The 22322-nt window shown below is 40.9% G+C and overlaps 1 protein-coding gene across 1 annotated transcript in view; it reads right to left on the bottom strand.

Moving 5' to 3' along the window:
• Nucleotides 1-22119, bottom strand: part of LOC149769945 (integrin beta-1-A-like) — a 91338-nt gene extending 69219 nt beyond the window's left edge. Inside the window, exon 1 of the mRNA XM_089949634.1 lies at nt 22089-22119. The gene's annotated coding sequence lies outside the window, so the exon portion shown is untranslated. The remainder of the gene's footprint in view (nt 1-22088) is intronic.
• Nucleotides 22120-22322: the final 203 nt, after the last annotated feature.

The following is a 22322-nucleotide window of genomic DNA, read 5'->3' as shown; positions in this document are numbered from 1 at the left end:
GGAGTTTCACCGTGACTTTTCCTTTGGTGAATGAAATATTTTGTCCCAGATCTCCTTTCATAGCAATGTTGACCGTGTCCAAATACGACTTGCTGACAGGCAAATAGTGAGGATGGACAAATTCGCGGTGAACGTGATAAGTGTTTCCACCTTCCTCGTCAGTGACCGTGGCAGAATCCACTTTGAAAGGAATGACACGCAGTAACGGCACAGAGGTGTGTCCCACCACGTTGTACTCCACCACATCGGAGTACACGAACATCAAATTCAGTCCTTGATTCAGTTCTACCGGGGCACGAAATAACTTGCTAAAAGACTCGTTGTCGTAAACGATTGGTAATTCTTTTTTCTTGAGCATGACCATTCTCATGTCCATGTCTCCGCCCAACATGTCAAACAATTCAGGACAAAATAAAATGGACAGGATTTTACTCCCGTCAAATTTCATCAAGAAGCGACGAGCTGTTTTGTGGTATTCCATGGTGACACTTTTTTTGACACTCTCCAAAGCTTTCAGAAACACGACATTAAATCTGGAGGCTATGGTGCTAACCAAATGTTGACCACTAAAATAATAGCCTGGAGGAATAAACAAGTGATAGGTGGTGTACTTTTGATTTTTTGTGCCAGGGGTTTTCTTGTCATGTTTGCCATAGGTATCCAAGTACTGTTGCAATTGTTCGTCATGAACCTCTACATCAAAAACATTTTGATTGGGAAGGACATTGAGGACTTGGGTCGGGTGAATGATTTCTACTAAAGCCACTTCCCAATGGGCTTCGTGATCTAAGGGGATGGTCTGAGGTAATTTGGCCGTGTAACAGCACAACGTGTTGTTGGGAAACACCTCCATGGAACTGTCACTGGGTAAGGTTAAGTAAAATTGGTTTTGGTGACTCATAATTCCAGAGTTCTGTGGCTGTCCGAGGGGTTAGTGGACGTCAGAGGCGTGTCTCCGCCCAAAATGGGGTTCTGGTTGTTGTTGGAGTGGTGACTGGCACTGGCACTGGACACAAGGTTCCCGTGGTTCCCGTTGGAAGAGAATTTCAGGGAGGGATTGGGAAGCAGGTAACCGATGCAACTGCTCAATAAAATGGTCCACAATTGTTTGTCTCCTTGTTGCAAACTCAGATTGGCAATGGCAGCCCCGATGACACAATACGGCACGAAGATTTGGCAGAAAAAGACGATTTGCGTTTTAGGTACACGTTCTGCACACCACACCCACAAGGGTTGTTTTTGTAAATCTTGCAGAGAAGAACTGGGTGAAGGAGTGATCGACGTAGCTGCGTCTGTGTGAAAGGGCATGATGGTCACTTCTTTTTATAGTCGATGACTTGCGAAGCGTCGATCCAAGAATCAAAACTGGGTGGATATCCTTTCCAACGTACTTTGACTTCTTTGACACGTCGTTTGCCCACTTTACGGGTTCTGCGATCGAGAATGCTTTCGATGTCGTACACGTCGTCTTCTTTTTTGGTGACACGTTGTAACTCGGGCAAATAAAACGTTCCTTTGAGCACTTCTCCGTTCATGTCTTCCAATTTATAGATGGTAGGATGACGGCCATGCACTCGTCCAGTGACACGAAACAATTCGGTCGTCCAGTTAGGTTAGTAACCTTTGTCGAAAGTGCGTTTGGTTTTGCAAATGCACACCCAATCTCCTACGGCTAACTCTCCACTTTTCTTGGGGACAGCCCTCGTCGGGGACGTACCAAACAGACGCTCAAACACCAGCACTTCGTTGTCGGGAGTCACTTCTTGCGGGGCACGTCCAATGCTTCGATGGTAAGATTGGTTATACGCTTGCACCTGGTGCGGTAAGATGTCGATGTACTTCAGAGTGTGGTGATGCGTAAAATATTTCCACATGCGTTCTTTCAAAGTGCGTTGAAAACGTTCCACGATGCTAGCTTTGGTTTCGGGATTCTCGGTGGTAAAAAAATGAATGTCACGTTTCTTTAATTCTTTTTGGAAAGCTTGGTTGAGAAATTCGGTGCCTTTGTCCGTTTGCCATCGAAGAGGGTGAGGACCACTTTGTTTCAACACCCGTTGCAGGGCTCGCACTAACTCGCTGCTCGATTTGGAAGTCAAGGGCACGACCCAGGCAAATTTGGAAAAGACGTCGATGACACAAAACAAATATTTGTAGCCACGATTGTAGCTGGCCAAATGAGAGACATCGGCTAAATCGGCTTGCCATTGATGATCGATGCCTTCCACTCTGGTGCGACTTCTGGCAAACTTGCGTCGAATGGGTTTGTGTAAAGTGTAGGTAGCTTGTTCTTGTAACCATCGTTGCACTTGAGGTAAACGGAGACTTTTTAGTCGAGTTTTGGCAGCACCATACTATTTTTGAACTCCTGCGTAACCTGCAGCATGGGAGGGATCGTAGTAAATGCTGGCTAAGACTTTTTCCATTTTTTTGTGTTTGTGTGTTAATAAGACACCCACTCTTGGAGGATGCTACTCTTTTTCTCTTGGGGTACTTTCTTGGATTGCAATGCTTTGCGTGTGCGACCGGCAATAGGTGTTGAAGAGGACGATGTCTGAGCGGGGGATATCGGTTCTTGTTTCACTTCTGTCTTCACTTTCTTTTTCTCTTGTGATGAAGAAGGGGTGACCATCATCTTTTTAATCCATCCAGTTCTGGAGGTAGGTGGTGTTGTTAACTTGCGTACTTTTTCTGGTGGGGTTTGAAACCCTTCTTCTTCTTCTTCTCCTTTTTCTGTCTTGGTAACTGGTAGTGGTGGTGGTACTGGTGATGGTGCTGGACTTTTCATCAAGGTCTTAAAATCTTTCAGAGTGGGTAGAGCTGTTTCGTCTAAAGCTTTCTGGTGAAAGAGTTGCAGTCGTTGCAAGAGTTGACCGTACTTTTGCGATTTTTCTGTTTCGGACAAATCTTGGCGATCCATCAAGGACTGCAGTTCGTGTTGTAACTGGGATATCTCGCTCAAATGGGGATTGGGAGGTAAATGCGGGTGCGTTGTTCTTGCCAACGATGGTATTCCATCCATCGTTTGTAAGGCACTAAAGCTAGTTTTCGTCCTTCCATGGGGTTGTCAGGGGTCGATTCTGAGATCTTGGGACTTCCGAGGGCCTTTTTATCTTGCTCCCACCAGTCCTCCCAACATGGTTCCCAAGACTCCTTTCAGTAAGGGACCTAACAAGAGGGGTAAAATGCCTCCACGTTGGACCAACATCTTCTTCTTTTGACGAAGGGGGATTTTCTTTTGAACCATTTGGCGAAGAACGTGACGATGTTTGCCTAAGCATTGTTTCTGGTGTTTGGACAAAGGGATCGTGCCTTTCAAGACGTTCAAACAGCATTCGCACACGGTATCGATGACCTCTTTGGAGGCTGATTGAATGAATTCTTCTCGTAGAGGTGGAGAAGCTTTGGACAGGACAGATAACATGTCCCCATGTTTGACTAAACGAGGAGGCAGTCCTTTCCTTTTCTTTCCTTAGAGATGTTTAAAAGAGGGATGTTTTCTGGAGGGTGACATCTTTGAGTCTTCAGGAGCACCAAAAAAAACACTGATACCTTACTTGGTCACACACCTTTTTTATACTGGAACGCGTCGCCACTGATTGTCTTTACGTCGTATCAATTTGAGGACAGGCATGACACGTCGTGCAGGGGTACGCAACGGACTAAATCGAGCCAGTTCTTGCTTGGACAAATCCAGTAAACTTTGTAACATGCCCGATCTTTCTTGGACTTTGATTTTGGGAGAAGGTACTTTGTGAGCAGCAGCCACTGCCACTAAATTGGAGGGTCCTGCCACTGGGGAAGTTCTTCTTGGGGTCATCAACGGAGAAGTTCTTGGTGTGATCAACGTCTCCAAGTACTCTTCAGTTCTTGGTGTCATCAACGGAGAAGTGGATGAACTTGAGGCTGCCGGAGACAAGGTCACCGCCGTGGCAGGTCGTGGTTTGCGAGTGTACAGTTGCGTCCTGGCCGAAGTGCCTCTCTAGCGACTAGTTTTCTTCTGTGGACTTTTCTTTTCTGGGGGCTTCTTTTCTTTTTCCGGGGTGGCGTCTGGTAAGAGGAGGGTCCCGCCACTGGAGAAGTTCTCCTTGGGGACCTGGTCTTTTTCTTCTTCTTGGAGCTTCGTTTGACTTTTTTCTTGGGGAGAAGTTTGGGGGCATTAGGATCCCATCTTAAGAGAGAGCGAATGATGACCCTCCTAGAGTACCGCTCCCTCCAGGTTTCAAAATGATTTGTTTTTTGGTTTGAGTGTCGATGCGGGGATCGGTCAGTTGGGTCAAAGCGACTTTGTTTCGATCAAAAAAGCGTTTGGTTTGATGAGGAATCTGAATAATTCCTTGGAGTAACTGACGTGCCGTCACCGTGAACCATCGTAAGACTTCTTTGAGACTAGCTTCTAAGACACGAGCTCGTGTTTGTGGATTTTTTTCTCGACTGATGCCATACAAGGCACGAATCAATTTGACGGGAAGATGCGACTGAAGGGACGTCATGTTCTAAATGTGTGTGAGACAGACGAAAAGGGTCTGAGGTTTTTATAGATTTTTTTTGTGGAGTGAAATTAAGTCGAGGACGGAGACGTGTACAGGACAGGCCCTCCGTCTTGGCCCCAGTGGTGAAACAAGTGGGTACGAAATCGCAAATCCTCGGGGGTCGTAGGTTTCAAATCGACGAGTAAATAGGCGTGTGGAGTTTGAGTGGCCTCGTCGTACGCCTGAGTCAACCAAGGTGTCCCTAACTGTTTGGCTAAGACTTGCACTTGCAATTTATCTCGAGGGCTTTTAAACAAGACCACGTAATGCGCATTGAGACTGATGGTGAGATGGGCTTTACTTTGTTGAAACAAATTTTGGGTGATGTAAACGACACTGGCATTACGGTGATGCCCTTTGCGCGTGAACCACAGTTTAATTTCTTCTTCGTCTTCTCCTAACATGTCGTCAAAAATGACCAAATGGGTTTGACGGGAGTCAGAGACGATGCCGTCGTCTTCTTTAGGAATGCCTTCCACAAACACGATGGAATCGCCTTGACTTTCTCGCAAGAGGCTGTACGCCGATTGCCACTCTTTGTAACACCACACGATCCGCTGAGGTGGTCGATCGATCAAATGATGTTTATTTTCGATCAAACGTTTGACGAATTCGGTTTTGCCTGAACCGCTAGGTCCGGCAATGAGCATGTTAAAGGGATGACGAAGATACAAAGCCTCCCAACTGGCACGATCTAAATGTTCGTCGATGACTTTGACAGTGGAGGAAGAGGGAGCAGAGATAGCAGAGGTAGCCATAGTGTTAGGAATGTCACTTGTGACGCAAAAACAAACAAGACGAGAGTTTATATACTTTTTTTCAGAACACGTTTATTGAATGTTTTAAACATGAATACGAAAGACAAAAAATACATAAAAGCCAAAGGCTAAAGTACAAGGATAAAAGGCACATGATAACCATCAACGTGGAATAAACGCAAGTGCCTGTACAACATGTTTTGGGTAATGTTCTGACCAGTTCTATAGGGGGTAAGGTCACACAAGTGTCCTCCCGAAAGGGTCTTTCAGGGATGTCCACGACAGTCCTGTCCTGGGTGACGGGTTCTTCTGGTACTGTCACTAACACAGGTTGAAAAGTCGCAAGACTCACAATCGCATTCCACTTCAGAAGCCCCACACTTGAATTGTGCCTTTCTAAACTTGTTTTGTGTTTCTCTGAAAGTATTCATCTTGTTCACTTGGTCTTGGTAGTCACAATGAACTATCGATCTTGCCTAGGGTTCCTTTTTATATACAGACCAATACCGACGTGTCCATACGGAAAGGTGAAATGATTGGGAAGTCGCACTCGCTTCTGGTACACGATTTGATAGACTTTTTCCAAGGGTCGACTGACGATGTGCTGAGTGGGTAAACGTACAATCTTGTTCGGTTGATAGGTGGTCACTTTAAAGTGTTCATCCTCTCCGGATTGCAAGGCTTCTTTCAATACCCTAAAGTTGACCACACGACTGGTACGATAATTCAGAGTCAATCCTTTCACTTTGCACGTCGTGTGCACTTCTCCTTGTGGGTCCCGGTATTCGTAGCCGTAATTTTTTGGACCGCCACTGACGAAACTTAGAATCTTGTCGTCGGGATGCTCGTCTGTCCAGGCTCCTAAACGGTCTCCTTCGATGTCAGGGTTTTGTTGACTCGGGTGATGGATGTAAATGCAACTGTCCGTGTCAAAGTACAGGACACGTTCCCCTAACAGTTCTAAAGCTTCGTACAATTTTAAGCGAGCATGAGCTGTCACGTAAGCCGCAATGATGACATTTCCAAAGGGGTCGTCTTGTACAAAGTCCAGATCTTCTTCGTAATTGACCAAGATCAAATCCTCGCGAACGACGTCCACGTGTTTCATGTATTTGGTTTTGTCGTGAATCATCTGGAAGTAGCGGGAAGGTTCTGTCAAATATTCCGTCTTGGGTAAACAAGGTCGTTGTGCCATTTTACCCCACAAGCAATTTAACATCACTTTGGCAAACGATCGCCTGCCTTTGTTTTTCTCGATGTGGTCTAAAGATATTCCTTCTTGTTCATAGTATTTCTCTTTGAATGTCTTTTCGTCTTCGGAAGTGTGACACCAGGAAGGATAGCCGCTGGCTTCTTGTTTCAGTTTCAAAAAGGCATCCACGTAGTCTGCGAAAATGCCTTTCTGAGTGGGGTCACCCTTGTGGTATTGTTGTGTCTTGGGAAAGTGGCAAATTTCGTACACTTCTAATAGTTGGTATCCCATGTCCAGAGCTTTGAACAATTCTACGCTGACCCACGTCCCCGTCAAGGCCCGTTCTTCCTGGGTGTGCTGACAAGGTTGGTCTTGGTTGCACGTTTCGGCACAAGTACGGCACAAAGGAAACGTCAGTTTGCCTTGGCAATGGTGAGGTAAGATGGGATGGTATAGGTTCGTGGGAGGCAAAACTGTGCACTTGATCAAACCTTCGTATTGTCGAATGTTTTTCAGGTCGATGTGTTCCGTCAGCAATTACGGGTGCCCTGCAGGAAAGTGACAATATTTGCACACGTAAGGATACATCGAACACACGTCCAAGTATTTGATTTCTTCTCCTTTTTCTTCGTCGGCTTGGTACAGCAAACAGGTGGCATTGGTCCTTCCTCCGTACAAACTATCCCTCGGGTTCAGGGGGTCCATCAGCTTGTAACTTTCCACGAGGCGTTTAAACTCAGGATCGGTTTTCATACGGTGATCGTACTCGTGTTCCCACATTTCCACCACTTGGTATCCTTGCTGTTCTAACTTTAGGCGTCGCTGACAAGTGTCCTGGTACAAGTCTTCCATGGTCCGTTGTAAAAACTGATTTTTAGTGCTACGATCAGGGTAACAGAGGGGACATCCGTGAAATAAGCAACCGTTAAACTCGTACACGATCTTGGGTTTTCTAAGTCCCAGCCATCGACAGAATACGTTCCGATGGTCTTTTCACCTCCTCCGTTGCGGGCATGCTGAATCCATTTGTCTTCCTTGTCGCACAAGTAATGTAACCAAAGTAGGGCCTTGACCGAGTACTGACGTTTGACATAGTGGGTCGTTTGAGGGCTGATGACAGCCACGGTGTTTTCAGGCATGAATCGTTGTCGATACACTAAGGAACACGCTTTGGCAATGATGCAAGCTTCTTTCAAAGGATCGACCCCTCCGTGTTCCATGAACAGTTCTCGAAATTTTCCACAGCAACGCCGTAAAATGTCCACGTCGGAACGACAATACTTTAACATTTCTTCCTGAAAGTCAAAAGGGTCGTAGGCGTGAGCCTGGTACCAAGCGTAGAAAACTTCTCGTTGTTCGGTACGCATGTTGTCGGGTCGTAATAGTGAGCCTCAGGTAAATGGGGTAGAACGGCGTGTTGATTGGCTTCCGTATTGAAAAAGTGTGGAAAGTACCCTTTAGCCATTTCTGTCATTCCAAACGTTTTAGGCATTCGACTCAAAGGCATGGCCAAGTTACTCATCGAATCTTTAAACTGCACTTGTCCCACTTGCATGAAAATGATTTTGGCTCCGTTCAAAGTGACTTTAGGACGTTCGATGCCTTGTTCCGTATAATACCTCAAAAGAAACTGTCCATCGTATCCGGAGAAATTGTGAGCCATCACTGTGGCATGATGATGACAATCTCCGTAACGTTCGATGTCCTCTTGGCTCCACGTCTTGTCGATGGGGTCTAAGACCCATTGGGCAAAATCGGTTAACGTGTTCGGTCCTCGAAAGATTTTTTCCCGTCCTCCAGGAATCTTGCTGCAGTGAGGGCAATGACTGAAGATAGGTTCTTGAATGCACTTCTCGCACGCTCGATGAGCCACGCAGAAATTAGGAACGTGAATGCCAGTCTCTTGCATGCATTCGAAATCGAAAAAGATGAAATTACCTTTCTTCTTGTGTCCATCCTCTTTCTCTGGTGGGGGTTGGTAGTTTTGCACGTAGCATTGATGTTCCAAGTCCACGATGTGGTGACAAATGTGACATTTTTTTTTCTCTGAACATACGTGTGTCTTGGCACTGTTGGTACGTAGGCCTTGTCCACACGTAGGGCACAATCTCAGGAGTTGACAAGCACATTTCTGCTGTGAACCTTACGTCTTCAGATGTTGTTGGTAACAGGCAGGGCTGACAAACGTGCGCAGACAAGCAGGACAATGTACTCTTTCTTGTCCTTCGCTCAGACAGGGTGGAGAGGCCAAACATCCTGAGCATTTCCATCCGCAATGTTTGTGTTGCTCTCGATTGTTATAGCCACAGTCACATTTCTCACAGTAATAACTGTATCCCAGGAATCCGGTGATAGTGGTAATGGTATCGAAATGGTCATCGTGATAATAGACATGAATGTATTTTCCGTCCTTAACGTTTTGGCCTCGAAACAACAGAGGTCCGCGCATTTCTTGAGGGTGCACTTTCAAGGTGTAGCATGGAGCTAGGACATCTTGCAATTTTTGCATCTCAGGAATGCCACAGGGTGTGTCTTTGGACAGTCCGGCTTGTTGTAACAGGAGTTCTGCTTCGTTTCGTTGTTTGGCTCGGTCGGATCGTTGAATAGTTTTCCAGGCTCTTTTCCATTCTACCGTGTCGTTCTTGTTGGCATAGGTTCGTCCCACCACGATGGCTCGGGCTAAACACATCTGGTTTTGAGAATTGTGAATTTGGACGAGACTCTTTTTGGTGCTGCGAAGGTCGTTCACCAATAACACCTTATTGCGTTGTCCGGTCCCTTGAGGAGGAGAGACGTGGGCCATTTTCAGTGTGGCTTTTCCATCGGTGATGTCAAACTGATCATTAGATTGTCGTACGTGTTGAATCTTGTCCATGACTTTGGAAGGGGTTAGTTTTGCGGGTCTGCTAAACTCGATCCAAACAAGGGATTTCAAGCTGTCGTGATCTATGGATAGGGTCAAGCGATCGTCTTCTTTGGGTTGACATTGTCGCTTGAGTGCGGTGAGGAAAGAATCCCACATCTCGGTGATAAACCCTTCTGCTTTCTCCAATGGTACGTCGGACTTGAAATCTTTAAACTTCACTGTGTAGGTGTAAGTCGTGGTTCTAAATTTTCTAGAGGAGCGCTTTTCCGTCTCTCGAATGGAATAGTACTTTTCAGGCTTGACTAAGGGTGGTGAACTTTGTTTAGAGGGTTCAGATTCTGGTTCACTCATGTCCTCTTCAAAATCACTGGCATGAATTTGTGCCAAGACTTCAGCTCTGGTACGAGGCGATAGATCACGTTTCTGCCTCTTACTTTCTTCTTCTTCTTTCTTTTCGAATGAATAGGATCGTTTCATCTTGAGTGCAAAACGTCAAATGACTAAAGTTTAAACACCACAGACTAATTTATAGTCATGGCAAACCAGCGTATATAAAAAGGGTGTGTGTCTTGTCCTTTCACTATTCGTTTCACTCTCAAACCGAGCACAACGATGGAAGAGACTACCCAGATGGAACGTTTCATCAGAGCTTTGCGAGGGGTCATTAGAAAATTCTCTTCAGACCAGCCGACGGACTGCTCTCCTTCCTTTCGAGATAAAAGTCAAGATACTTGCTATATCTGTCAGAAGAAAGGGCATTGGTCTTCAGAGTGTCCAGACCGTCAAAAAAGAAAAAAAAACAGGGGCTAGAAAAGACAAAAGTCAAGATACCTGTTATTATTGTCAAGAAAAAGGACATTGGTCTCCAGATTGCCCAAAAAAGAAACAAGAGGAGTCAGAAGAAAAGAGGGATTCTTCAGAAGAAGAGAGAGATTCTTCAGAGGAAGAAAGCAGCCAGGTGAAGAAAAAGAAACAGGAGAAGAAAAGAAGAAGGGAAGAAAGTGAGGAGGAGGATGAGGAAAAGACTGTGACGGTGAAGAAATTGAAAAAAAAGAGAGAGTAAAAAAAAGAAACAGAAGAAGTGAATGTAATTTATAGTGTTCTCTTGTGAACTGTGAATTGGATTGTAACTATGGAGAAAAGAATACATTAATTATATAAGGTAAGTGTCTTTGAGTTTTGATTTTAAATAAGAAGCTACACTCACGCACTCATACACAGACACGTACTATAAGGGAAAAATGTTTTTTTTGTTGATTTTTGAGTTATTGGCAAATTGAAAGGCTATCTCTTTTCGAGAGAAGTGGGTGGCCCTGAAAAGGGCCTTTTTTGGTGTAGGGGTGAGTTTAAGCAATCAACTTTAACTGCCTTAAGCCTTTGCCACGGCCGAGGCCTACTTCTGATGATGATGATTGGGTTGAAATCACTAAGGGTGGTACGATAGGCTTAGTCACAGGGTTGGCGTGTTTAGCTCGGGAAGGTCGTATTCTCTTCGGTCGTGATAAAGAAGTCTGATACATTTGTTTCAGACTTCTTAACTCCGCTAAAATGTCCAACAGTACCGTGGCCGTTTGATTTTCACCCTCTTGTTTCTTTGCTACTACTTCTTCTTATTGTTTTTTTTTTCTTACCTCTTCTTGTTGCTGTTGCTGTTGCTGTAGGAGAAAAGCTTGTTCCGCTTCCTTTTGTCGTTGCATAAATTTCTCCAATTCTTCTTTCTGTCTCTGTCTAAAATTCTCCACTTGCGGTAATGAAGAATGAGACGAAGGTTCCGGAACAAATTCTTGCGAGGTAAGAAAATCCACAAAATCCCAATGTACCTCTTCTGAAAGTAAGTCCGGGTTCCCTTGGGCGGTCTCCACTGCTGGTGCACCCCAGTGAATCGTTTTCTGAGTTTCCGTCATGTTGAATCACTCTCGCATAGATTGACGCACACAGGCGCTAGCGAATCTATATAGACTACGTGACGTCACAGACTGCTCTCTTCGGATTGGATGCGGGCTGACTGAATTTTGTTACGCGTGTTTGGATTGGTCAATGAACTCAATCCGTTTCAATCCTTCCTCTCCCTATAAATAAGCGCAGTTCAGTGCAATCACTCACCTGTTCTCGGAGCCTCAAGATGTGGACCGACGTTCAATCTTCCACCCTTGTGTCAACAATGATGTTCAGGACGGACATACCCATGTATGTCCAGTCCAAGTGGACTGTTGTCGATAGGACAGATACTAGTCTATGGATGAGAAGAGTTTACATAGAAAGACAAGGATGCCTCAAGAGGGTACTTGTGTATGGACCTGCAGTTAGAAGGAGTTTAAGAAGAAGAAGATGTGACAGATGCCGTCTATGTTAATATTAACATGAAACCAAAGGCCCTTTTCAGGGCCACCCACATTTCTCGAAAAGAGATTGACTTTCCATTGCCTACCCCTTTTTTAAAATTTTTTTTAAAAAAAAAATCCCATGTTCAATTCCCCTTGTCCCTAAAGTAGTTTTTTCTAACATGTTCAATTCCCTTTGTCCCTAGACAAACCCAAACTCTATTCCCCATGTTCAATTCCCATTGTCCCTAGACAAGCCCAAACTTTATTCCCATGTTCAATTCCCATTGTCCCTAGACAAGCCCAAACTCTATTCCCATGTTCAATTCCCCTTGCCCCTAGACAGACCCAAACTCTATTCCCCATGTTCAATTCCCCTTGTCCCTAGACAGACCCAAACGTCTTTTTCTGCCAATGTTAAATTCCATTGTCGCTAATCTTACCCAGGGTTTTTTGCCCATGTTAAATTTCCATTGTCGCTAATCTTACCCAGGGTCGTTAATTTTAAATTTCCATTGTCGCTAATCTTACCCGGGGGAGGGGGGTCTGTAATGCTAATTCCCATTGTCGCTAATCTCACCCCATATACTACTGAAAGTGAATCATTCAAATGTCATGTTCAATTTAAAATTGTTTATGCAATTGATTAAATTGTTATATTGTAGACATTGTGGCTCGTTTTGTTCTATTCTATATCTCTGCTCATCTTTCAGTTATTCCATCCATTAATTTCATATTTTGTTTTATTGTTTACCCGATCCGGACAATAACACTTTGGTCGATCATCTTCAAGTTAACGATGACCAGATCACCCTAAGGAGTGGGGATCTCACATCATTACACCTTTGACCCTCTCCTTAAAACTAATGAGTGTTGAGAGAGAGAGAGAGAGAGAGAGAGAGAGAGAGAGAGAGAGAAAGAGAGACAGAGAGAGGCAGAGACAGAGAGAGAGAGAGAGACAGAGACAGAGACAGAAAGAGACAGACAGATACAAACAGACAGACGGACAGACAGACAGAACGACATACATACATACGGACAGACAGACACAAACAGACAGACATAACGAAAGATAGACAGACATACACAAACAGACATACACAGAGATTCGTACTGTATCCAATAGGGTTATTCCATATCTATTGGAAAATAATGTCCGACAAAAGTGATGGGCAAGTTTCTTGCCTGGTTTGTGGACAAAATATTTAAATAGCAAATACATTAGTAAAACGAGCCAAAATGGATAATCCGTATGCAACGACGCTTCTATATATTTTGTAGTAGTAATCATATTCAAATCAATAATTTTGTTTAGATTAGTTTTTTCTTCTTGAAATGGTGAGTGAATCTAGTCATGTAAAATGAAAATAAATTGATGCTTCAGATTTTGGCTGCGATATTGTTAAGTTTTACCTTTATAATACTTCAAGGAAAACTCAGACTGACTTCCTGAAGGGTTTTTGTTGCTCTTCTTTTTCTTCCCTCGCCGATTATTTTATCAACGCTACGGCATTCTTTGTTATACTGACCTTACATTCTCACCGTAATGTTGCGAATTTACAATTTTGTAATCGAAAGTATTCAGAATATTGCTTTCATGAAATGAAGAAATGAAAGCCTGGGAAATTTATGAGTTTATAATGCCAAAGTACGCACTTAAAAAAAATCGAGATTCTTCTAAGTAGAAATTTCACTGGACCTTAGTAATGCTAGTAAATGCGAACTGTTCTTCTTTTAATGTTTTTCGTATGTAACTGGGATAACCACAATAGATGAAAACAATGGGAAATGATAGTAACAGTAACGAGCACACAAATGTCCAGTATTGATTCATTCATAGCTTGAAAACCAGGCATCAAAAACATCAATAATATTTTTTGCCTGTGAATTGTTAAACAATATACATACAGTATGTACTCATTATTGATGTTGTCTGTTTTAACTATCAATCCAGTTCTCTATCTACCCTGTGTAGAATCACCTGGCAGGTAGTGTGCTGTAATAAGGTTCCAGATTAATGCGTGTAAAAACAGAAAATGCTAACATCATAAAGAACCAAAAATTATCTTATGCCACATACTGGGCTTGCTATATGGTGTATCAATGTCTCACAATCCCATTTACCAACATTAGAACTGCCTACAAATATGTTACTGCCTTAAAGTACATGGAAACTTTATTTTATATCAAAGTGTGCCCTGCAGAACAATTAGGTTGCTTCCTGTTATCCAAAACACACAAATCTCTCTCTCTCTCTCTCTCTCTCTCTCTCTCTCTCGCACACACACGAGACCTGATCTTATATTTTATTTATCCTTGGATTGTAAAACGAAGCCACTGTCATTAAGGGTGTGTTTGTTCTTCTCTTCAGTTTGTTTGATGCATATATATAGAAGCCTTTAGCGCTCATCGATGTTTGATTCCTATAGGAGAGCATCAATTTGACATATTAAATTCTTACAGAGGTCTATGCCAGCTCAACATGTTAAATTGCTATAAGCTTTCATTCTGATATCCGTAATGATAAAATTCAATAGGCTTCCATAATCCTCCAAGTTCAAAAGACTAATGTAGAAAACCTTTTTAATAAAGCCATTGATTGTGTGGGCAATATGAACCGTTGCTTATCATTTTCTCGCCCTAAGGTTGCACCCCAGTACATTTGTAGCAAGTGACGACCTCAGATGGTTTACTCTGTCGATCAGTCAGTCAAGTAGCAAAGCCAATTGAGATAGCGAAACACATTTTTATGTTTATTTTGTTGTTACTGTTTTCACAAAATATCAAGGGCGCCCGCACAATTTGTTGTGTGTGTGTGTGTGTGTGTGTGTGTGTGTGTGTGGCAACTATGTAGTGGTCAGCTATTAAGTTTTACAGATGTTTATTGGTGAAATCCTGAGGGGAGAGGCTAATATAAATGAAACACAGTTAAAGTACACGAAAACTGTATCTTACATCAAACTCAGACCATGTTTGACGGTGTAGCAAAGTCTCGCTGTCTTTTTCACTCCCAGCGAGAGTACATTTGTAACAAAGTAAACCAAATTTACGTAATATAGTACTGACTTTGGATATTTCGAAACACACTTTTTGTAGTTGTTTATCGACGCAACATTATATAATAGGCTAGTCAGCGTATACAATCCAGGGCAACATAATGAAACCAGTACACTTGTAACGAAGTGAAGAAACAAACAACACTCATGCAGCACTGACATTGGATATGCGATTGACATGAAAATGTAAATTGTTTTTAGATAATTTAAGAAAACTTTGCTTGTTTGTAAGGATCACTTAATATTACGTACCCTAATACCCTACCAAATGAGTTTATTAAATTCACCTTGTTGGCATTGAGGCATACTAATATAAATATTATGGTATAGTCTTAGATACGCCTTGTCGGCATAGTGTAATACTTAATGTTAATCCTATGGACAAATGTTAAATTTCCCTTGTCGGCATAGTGTAATACTTAATGGCAATCCTATGGACAAATGTTAAATTCCCCTTGTCGGCATAGTTTAATACTTAATGGCAATCCTATGGACAAATGTTAAATTCCCCTTGTCGGCATAGTGTAATACTTAATGTTAATCCTATGGACAAATGTTAAATTCCCCTTGTCAGCATAGTGTAATACTTAATGTTAATCCTATGGACAAATGTTAAATTCCCTTTGTCGGCATAGTGTAATACTTAATGTTAATCATATGGACAAATGTTAAATTCCCTTTGTCGGCATAGTGTAATACATAATGTTAATCCTATGGACAAATGTTAAATTCCCCTTGTCGGCATAGTGTAATACTTAAATTCCCCTTGTCGGCATAGTTTAATACTTAATGTCAATCCTATGAACAAATGTTAAACTCCCCTTCGGCATAGTGTAATACTTAATGTTAATCCTATGGACAAATGTTAAATTCCCCTTGTCGGCATAGTGTAATACTTAATGTCAATCCTATGGACAAATGTTAAATTCCTCTTGTCGGCATAGTGTAATACTTAAATTCCCCTTGCCGGCATAGTTTAATACTTAATGTCAATCCTATGGACAAATGTTAAATTCCCCTTGTCGGCATAGTGTAATACTTAATGTTAATCCTATGGACAAATGTTAAATTCCCTTTGTCGGCATAGTGTAATACTTAAATTCCCCTTGTCGGCATAGTTTAATACTTAATGTCAATCCTATGGACAAATGTTAAACTCCCCTTCGGCATAGTGTAATACTTAATGTTAATCCTATGGACAAATGTTAAATTCCCCTTGTCGGCATAGTGTAATACTTAATGTCAATCCTATGGACAAATGCTAAATTCCTCTTGTCGGCATATTGTAATAATTAATGTCAATCCTATGGACAAATGTTAAATTCCCCTTGTCGGCATAGTGTAATACTTAATGTCAATCCTATGGACAAATGTTAAATTCCCCTTGTCGGCATAATGTATTAATTAAATTTCCCTTGTCGGCATAGTGTATTAATTAAATTTCCCTTGTCGGCATAGTGTAATACTTAACGTAAATCCTATGGACAAATGTTAAATTCCATTTGTCGGCATAGTGTAATACTTAATGTTAATCCTATGGACTAATGTTAAATTCCCCTTGTCGGCATAGTGTAATACTTAAATTCCCCTTGTCGGCATAGTGTAATACTTAATGTCAATCCTATGGACAAATGTTAAATTCCCCTTGTCGGCATAGTGTAATACTTAATGTTAATCCTATAGACAAATGTTAAATTCCCTTTGTCGGCATAGTGTAATACTTAATGTTAATCATATGGACAAATGTTAAATTCCCTTTGTCGGCATAGTGTAATACTTAATGTTAATCATATGGACAAATGTTAAATTCCTTTTGTCGGCATAGTGTAATACTTAATGTTAATCCTATGGACAAATGTTAAATTCCCCTTGTCGGCATAGCGTAATACTTAAATTCCCCTTGTCGGCATAGTGTAATACTTAATGTTAATCCTATGGACAAATGTTAAATTCCTCTTGTAGGCATAGTACGGAACTAATGTTAATCCTATGAACTAATGTTACATTCTCGATGTCGGCATTGAGCCATACTAATGTGTGTCTTATGGGTTAATCTTAAATTCCCATTTCCCATACATATTGACCCACAATATTAACCTAATTGCCCTTGTTAACTTTATCCCCTGTCGGCAGATAGTCACATTAACCTTAACTTCCCCTGTGTTCATATATTGGCCCACTGTAATAAACTTAAGGTTGTTTTCCATGTTACGGTGCCGCATGGAGGCAAATATCCATACTAATGGTAAACGCAATTTATAATATTCCGTTCCCTCTTACTACCATAGTCATATTTTCAGGATGATATTAAATCCCCTTCGTCCATCGAGGGTCATCTAATGTTCATCCTATTACTTAATATTAAATTCCCATTGCCAATATGGGGTCATACTCAGTTAATTCCCCCACTGAACCTTCGGGGTCATTTCTGGCTCAAGATCGCCACCAATAACAAGTCTTTACCACTTCTTGTATGCAACAGGAAACTATTGTGATCAACAAGACATTCACTTTGTATGGCAAAATAAAATAAACGCTAATGTGACCTCGTTAACAAAGGAAGACAATATAAATGAATGTGGCCAAAGTTTGATTGGTCGCTAAAATACTCATTAGACACATCCCCATTCGAAGTTGCGTGACTCGGCAGCCAACAATGCGAAAGAAAATGACTAACGTAATAATTAAATAATTAAAAAAAATCTCACTCAAGCGTAACAAAATATTTGTGGGAGGTAGTTTTCCTCCCAAAGACTTATCCACTTTATTAAGTTGTACGAAACTGCAGCCAAATGTGAAAGAGAAACTGAACTAAACGCCAAATTTAACAAAGTCGAGACAGACGGACGAGTTTACATATTCCCTTTGCCGCCTGTGGCTGAGCCTGACTAAATGTGTGTGTGTGTGTGTGTGTGTGCGTTTCGATCATATCGCTACGATCTCTGCAGTGTGGTAGTTTATAGAGATCGCACTGTGGCATCATGCCGCAGACATGTAGTATCATGTCTCATCCAGTCACATTATCCTGACACCAGGCCCTGGCCAGTCCTAACACTAACTTCTTAATGCTGAGCGCCGAGCAAGACAGCTGCTACTACCATTTTGCTATAACTCGACCAGGAATGGAACCCACGAATGTTCCCATCGGAGGCGGACGTTGTAATCACTTATGCCAATGTAGCGGTACTAAAATGATATTTATACAGAGATCGATTCTAATATTATCTTCAAACTACAAATTCAGACTGCGTTCTGTTCTCAGATTATCTGATACCACAAATTCAGACAGATCGGTTCTCAGATTATCTTGATACCACAAATTCAGACAGATCGGTTCTCATACGATCTTCATACTACAAATTCAGACAGATTGGTTCTCATATTATCTTCATATTGTAATATATATTTAACTAATATTACTATTTCCACTTCCATGTATCAAATCAGTAGGAAAACAGACCGTACAAATAACTGGAATGTGTACGTGGTGGCAAAAAGCACGAGACAACAGTGCTTACTATGGAGATAATACATGGCAGATGTCCAAAATGATGATTCATGATGCTGTTTTGAATGAAGTAAATATTGACGATAGCCTCCTAAATCAAGTAACGAAGGTCGAAAATGTTAATTAATTGTAAAATATATGATCACTGTTTACCAGTGCTATTATACACTCATTGTAGTATGCAAATCGATGCATAGTAGGGGTAATAGTAGCATTAGTAGTATTACTAGTTGTTGTTGTTGTTGTTGTAGAATTTAACGCCATTTTTCAGCACACGATAGGATATACATGGCGGCCAGTATTAATGGTGGAGGAAGAACCCAGGAAAATTCCCGGAAAGAACCACCGACCCTCGAGAAGCTACTGGCAAGCTTTCTCACATACCCACATTGGCCGAATCCGAAACTCGAAACCCACGCACAAAGAGGTGAGAAGTAGTAGTAGTAGTAGTAGTAGTAGTAGTATAACTTATGACGTGCATCCCTACCGCACCCTTTATCGATAGATATTTTAGGACTTCACATTTTCTTGCTAGTTCTAATAATTTTATTGTTCACTTTCATTTTTGGATGTAGTTTCTCTGAAGTAATTTTTTTGTTGAGTTCCTTCAAATTCAAACTGTTATCGACGGAAGTAGAATTTTACAAGTTTTGTATAATTGAGAATTAACATTGCTCCATTTTTAAAATATCCACAAATCTTAAAAACAACGATAAGCTTTCCACGTGAACAAAGAAAACAATTATCTTTGCATTCAAATGCAGACAGAAACAGTCATAAAAGTGTTCGAGGATGTCAAAATAATCTCGGAATGGCTCTGAACTGATACAATCACGCATTGGCAGTGTACGAGTATACAATAGTGACGTTCATATTTAGCAAGAGGGTAAACTGGTGACGCCATATTTCATCAGATTTTCTGCATGCTGCACAAGGAAGATAGATAAATAGGTTATATAATTTCAAATGGATTGTCATCCTCTTTATAAAAAAAGAAGGTCGGTATTAATTTTGTGTGGTGAATTTGCGCGAATATGGGGCTTATCTACACTTCTCAAATTTCCTACTCCAGCTTAAGATGAAATTATTTGCACGTGGTGGATAAAGCTGTACGCTGAAGAAAGGACAGCCCAGGAGTACATGTACTGCATCAAGGAAAGCTTAGCGATAAAAGGGAAAATTATTGATCGTTTACAGTATACTGTCTCATCATCAATACCATGACCTTATATGTCATTTAAACGTATAGTGACTCATCAGATACGTTATTGTTTTATATTGCCGGTTAAAACTATATGGTAAAACAAAGTCAATGACTAACTAAAAATCATTTAAGAATATACATGCTTCCGATTATAATGCCATGCACAAAACGTAATGGACCAAAGCTGAAGATAGAACAAGCAAAATTATAAGTAAAGAGGAAGGGGAAAATTCCTTCAAATAATTAGTCAAAACTTCCTATATAAACCGCATTCTTTCGAAAACCAATTTTTTCTCTGGTATTACAGGTGTAACGCTACAGAGACATAAAAACAGAGGAGGAGGAAAGTCAAGAAATTTAACGAACAATTTATAACTATAAGAATCGAGAGTGGAATTAATGTGAGTTATTCAGTTCAGTCACAAACACTCATATTTTCACCCATATGTTTGTGGCTTAGCTAGAATTAAGTGACATATTTCTGCCACCAGGCAAAGCATATGGCGGAATATTGTACGGGGCGGAAACGTTCTGGCGGCATTAAAAAAAGCTGAAACGAATGAAAATACGTAGTGAACGTAATAATAAGCAGATGTCAAAAAAAAAAAAAGATCGCTATTCGCGACCCTTATTTTCTTGTCGCTTTCACCTTGCGCGGGGGTAGTACTTACGAATAGGCCAGAGTCCTCAACAACAAAAGAATTGTAAAAACTAATTTTTTTTAAAAATCGCTTATTAATAGTACTAATGGACATACCGTATAACAGATTAAAACAAAGACACAGTTGGAATAAAACAATTTTAAGGATAAGATTAATGTTTTTTAATGTATTCGTTTTGATGGGTTTTTATCTGGTGGGGGGGGGGGGGGCGGCTACGAAAAACAAATGAGTTGCGCATTCTTGGATTGGTCTATTTATATTTTATTTTATTTATTGGACCTCAATGACTTTTCGAAACAACATTTTTTTAAAAAAATTTTTGCGATTAATGTGAAGAAGTATAAAAACACGGCGAAGTAAAAGGCGTTACAAAGGCGTCTGATACTTTTTGTTAGGTCTGCGGATTAATTTATGGCAAAACTGTTCACAACAATGGCCGTGGTACTTACTAGTCTTTAATGTGCAGATGTTAAACCCCTTATCAGATCAATACTTTAACGTGCCAAGTCTTCTGTACAGTGGCTGCGGGCACATTCCTACAGATCTCGGGCATGAATTGATATATTCAAGCATGGATGTGACTTCCGAAAAGAACCCACTCATAACCCACTTGCTGATACTTGAATTTACGGTCGTCATATCGCAGTAAGGACAATGTACACTGCATTATGTCTATAGAATGTAGCCTGCACTTAATGTGGGAGATAGCAAATAGCTCCAGCTAAAGATTTTCTGAGTTTAAATACCTTCAATATATGACCCGGAAGTAACCAATATTATTCGTTAGTCTGCACAGATAGTTAACTTACCAGTGTACTAGCATATCGGTATACATGTCACTCGTACATAAAACATGATGGAAAAAGCCAACAAGGTAAAATCATGCATGTCAACAGGATTACAGACCAGTAGTGGTAGTGGTAGCAATTTAACAGGATTTTAACAAGGCTTTTAAACTGTCTTGCATCCATTTATCTAGCAATCAAAACATCAAGCCAGTATGTATTGTGTAGAGTGTATATATATATATATATATATATATATATATATATATATATATATATATATATACACACACACAGGGCCGGCGCCAGACCCAGTCAGACTATCTGGCGCCCTAGGCAAGGTTAGATTCAGGCCCCCCCCCCCGGAAAATATAAATTTCAAAATTTATAAACAACACATTTTTTTTTAAAAAATGCGCCCCCTGAAATCAGCGCCCTAGGCGGCTGCCTAGTTTACCTATATGGTAGCGCCGGCCCTGTATATATATATATATATATATATATATATATATATATATATATATATATAGTACACCACTTTAAGTGTAAAATACACATTCTTATTCTTTATTGTTCAAACATTGTAATCGTATCGATTTTAAACTTTATAATATAATTAATAAGAATGTGCAGTTTTAATAATAATACTAATACTAATTACAACAATCTGCATCATCATCAGCGTTTATATTTTTTAGTTTACACCATTCGTGTTGCTGTTCATATTATCAGTTGTTGTCACACAAAGCTTGTTTTAAAGTACACGTACATTTTTTCATTTTTTTTTGGTAGCAATGGCAGTAGTAGTGGTGATGGTGGTTTAGGAGGTGACAACTAGTGTTGTTGCTGGTATTAATGCAAAGTTACATGTAGAATATGTGATTATATGTTAGGACGTTGTTTGTTATAAAAGAAAACAATAAAGAGTCCTTCCTGAAGAAAATCACTATTAAAACGGAAGCAAGCATCAACTTATAGCCACATGAATATTTCCATATCCCACCATTGAACTCACAAACACATTTATGCTGGCCGGTACACATAATATGCAGCTAGCTCGTCCTTGTGCACGTATCTGTGTGTGTGTGTGTGTGTGTGTGTGTGTGTGTGTGTGTGAGAGAGAGAGAGAGAGAGAGAGAGAGAGAGAGAGAGAGATGGAGGGAGAGAGATGGAGGGAGAGAGGGAGAGAGAGATTCAGTCACTGTACCTAAAGCAAATTGAGAAACTATCCATAAATACCACATGAGAGAGAGAGAGAGAGAGAGAGAGAGAGATATTCAGTAACTGTACCTAAAGCAAATTGAGAAACTATCCATAAACACCACATTTTCTTGCTTCCGTCATATATATACATGCCAGATGTAAAACATCCACTGCTTAGTCTCTCCCCAGGATGTTGGATCAATTTATTTTCATATAAGCAACATCGGTCATCACGTGT

This window comes from Sinohyriopsis cumingii, unplaced genomic scaffold (assembly GCF_028554795.1).
Source record: "Sinohyriopsis cumingii isolate HCF-2022 unplaced genomic scaffold, ASM2855479v2 utg002966l, whole genome shotgun sequence".
NCBI lineage: Eukaryota > Metazoa > Mollusca > Bivalvia > Unionida > Unionidae > Sinohyriopsis > Sinohyriopsis cumingii.
This window is presented reverse-complemented; position numbering and strand designations above follow the sequence as displayed.